The sequence below is a fragment of the Chiloscyllium plagiosum genome, unplaced genomic scaffold, assembly GCF_037043375.1.
Source record: "Chiloscyllium plagiosum isolate Xiang-an unplaced genomic scaffold, Cpla_swu_hap1 HiC_scaffold_27, whole genome shotgun sequence".
In the NCBI taxonomy this organism is placed as follows: domain Eukaryota; kingdom Metazoa; phylum Chordata; class Chondrichthyes; order Orectolobiformes; family Hemiscylliidae; genus Chiloscyllium; species Chiloscyllium plagiosum.
Window position 1 is genome coordinate 19,373,931 of NW_028270165.1, and position 2,816 is coordinate 19,376,746.

At 46.7% G+C, this 2,816-nt stretch overlaps 1 non-coding gene across 1 annotated transcript; it reads left to right on the top strand.

Annotated features, from left to right (window-relative positions):
• On the top strand, positions 1-74 carry trnan-guu (transfer RNA asparagine (anticodon GUU)). Its single transcript has one exon. It is a non-coding gene; the product is annotated as a tRNA-Asn (tRNA).
• The last annotated feature ends 2,742 nt before the right edge of the window (positions 75-2,816 follow it).

The following is a 2,816-nucleotide window of genomic DNA, read 5'->3' on the forward strand; positions in this document are numbered from 1 at the left end:
GTCTCTGTGGCGCAATTGGTCAGCGCGTTCGGCTGTTAACCGAAAGGTTGGTGGTTCGAGCCCACCCAGGGGCGGTGTGTTCGCTGTTCTTACTTGGCTTCGAAGCTGTGCGCTTTTCATGGGGTCAGGAAAATGTTCCCCAAACGGAAATCATCTCCACAAAGGGGTTTCTGAATTGAATTAATGTCGAACGTCAGGGACTGCGGATACGGAGAAGCCGAGACAAAAAGAGAAACTCTGCAGGTTTGACAGTTCCTGTAGGAGAAAACAGAATCCTTCAGATCCAGGTTTCGGTCACAGGGCTAGAACAGAACTGTCACCAAATGCATTTACCAATCTACGTTCATCCTATCGATTGTATTAGCATCATCAAAATAACTCGAGAGACTTTCATCACAGTTTTCTGTGAACAGTTCTACATTAGCTTTGCTGAATGAACCCCAAATTTCTTGAAGTGGCTCCTTATTTTTGGCCCTGATTATTAATCTCTCTACGCATGGAAATGGATCCTTCCCACCCGCTCTATCAGTCATCAATGTGTGTAGTTCAATTCGATCTCCCATCAGCCTCCTCTGTCCTGATCAAATCCAGGGCAACAGGATACGTTGGGGCTATGGCGCGGACAGGACAAGGCCAGTACTCACCTTTCCTTTTAGAACAATTCCATGAGAAATTTTACACCACAACTTTGGGCGCTTAGCTGTGGCCGAACACTTAAGGTGCTGGCGTAGAGATCCTTTGGGACTCCCCCGCCCAGGGTGGTAACCTGCTGACGATGCTTTCTTCGCTGGCGATTTTAAGTGACTTCCTGTTGGTTACATTATCGCTCAAACTTCACAAAACACGTCTCAATAAAGTCCCGTTTTCTCATGTCTGGGAATTGATTGCCATGCAGGAAACTCGGGTTCTGAACAAACAACGTACAGACTCAAAACGTCAGCTCTGTTTACCTTTCCACAGATGCTGCTCGACCTGTTGGCTTTCTGCAGTATTCTCTGTGTTTATTAGGCACAAGTGCTGCTTTTCATTCAAGAATTTCAATCCCTGTCCTCTGGTATCTGACTCTGGTCAGTGGCAATTGGTTCGTCTAATCATTAATCTGCCCATTCCCACCGCTTCTTCTCCCAAAACCCCAGGAAATCTCCAGTTAACCTTCTATGCTCCAAAGCGAACATTCCCAACCTTGGGAATGTCTCTCCAAACTGGAAATTCCTCATCCCTGGAAATGAATCATGGCGTACAATTGGGAAGAGGTTTGGGCAAAATATTGTCAGTTAGGAAATGGAAAAATGTTCATGAAGCAAAACAGAAATCCCAGTCTCCAGCTTTGTGAATCTTTGGAAACTCTTTGGGAAGCATATTTAGAGGAGAATGAAAGATGAACTGTCCGACTGAGCAGAGACAGTGCAGACACCGTCCCCTTGTTGAAAAGGCCGGGAGATTGACTCTGATGTTCTCGGGACATGAACTGATCTGAGACATTGAAAGAATTGTCGTTCCTGCACATCAGGAATTCAAACCCCTTCTCGCCTCCGAGCCAATGAGAGAACTCGGGAACAGGCAAAACACTGAAAGGCTCGAAGGGCGACGGCCCCAGAGTAAGAAAGCTAGTTCCTCGTGACATGGATATGTCTTCAGACTGTCCCCATATCTCCACAATAAATCTCCCAGGCTTTATTATGGAAAAGTAAAATGATAGACGACAAATGTAATTCTCGGATGGGCAAGCTGAATTATGAATTCACTAATAGCCTCCCCTAAGCGATGGGGAAAGGGGCGTGGCTCCTTGTCTCTGTGGCGCAATTGGTCAGCGCGTTCGGCTGCTAACTGAAAGGTTGATGGTTCAAGCCCGCCCCGGGGCGGTCTGTTTGCTGTTCTCCCTCCAGTTGCGAAGTTGTCTGTTTTTAATGGGGTCAGGCAAAGAATTTCCAGAACAGCTGCTTCTCATTCTGTCTCCCTGCTGTCGTTTGTCCCGTCTCCAGGAACCGGGCCCTCTCTACTGGCAGAAAATTTAGCCGTTTTGTTTCTAAACTTTTCTCTGACACCTGAGTGACCAGTGACAAGCATTGCCCTCCTCAACAGAGAACAGGAGAAGACCACACAGACCTGCACGAGTGTGTCATCTCAACTGCACATTGGGCCTGTGTATCAATGTGAAATACATATGTCGATGTGTTTCGGGAAGCAGATGAGAAGGCGAGGTGCAGAACAGTGCGCCGTTATACGGGAAAGCTGCTAAAGAGGACATTGAGTGAACAGGAGAAATGGTTTCCCTTCTGGGTGATGCTCCCATCACGCACCCGCAGACATATCACTGACGCGCAAATACAAACTCTGTCTAAATTACCACATTCTGTTTCTTCGAACTGTGATTTCGCTCAAAAGTACAAAATTTCAACACTCGCAAAATTCAAACTTTAACAAAGTGCTCATAGATATACTTTGCGAACACCTGGAAAAAAATTCTTCCAAATGTACCTGGGGAATTTCGGTTTGAGGGCTCTTGAACTTTAAGTGGAAGGACGGGAAGTTTGCCTCGAGGCTGTGTAATGTGGAGATGTGTTCCCCATGTAAACTGACAGTAGTTAGCTATCTCAGTGCTTCCCGATACAGGGGTTTCTTTGATAAACTGTCCCGGGGCTTCCAGCTGCACCGTGACGTCATAGGGCAAGCTCCCGGTGATGGCCTGCAGCTGCTGTGACACAATAATGATGCTGGCCCCGCAACATGAATACTAATTAGTTCATGAGTCACGTGGTACTGAATCATTCTTTGGAAAGTTCTTCCAACTTCACGGATTTATACATGAGAGGAGG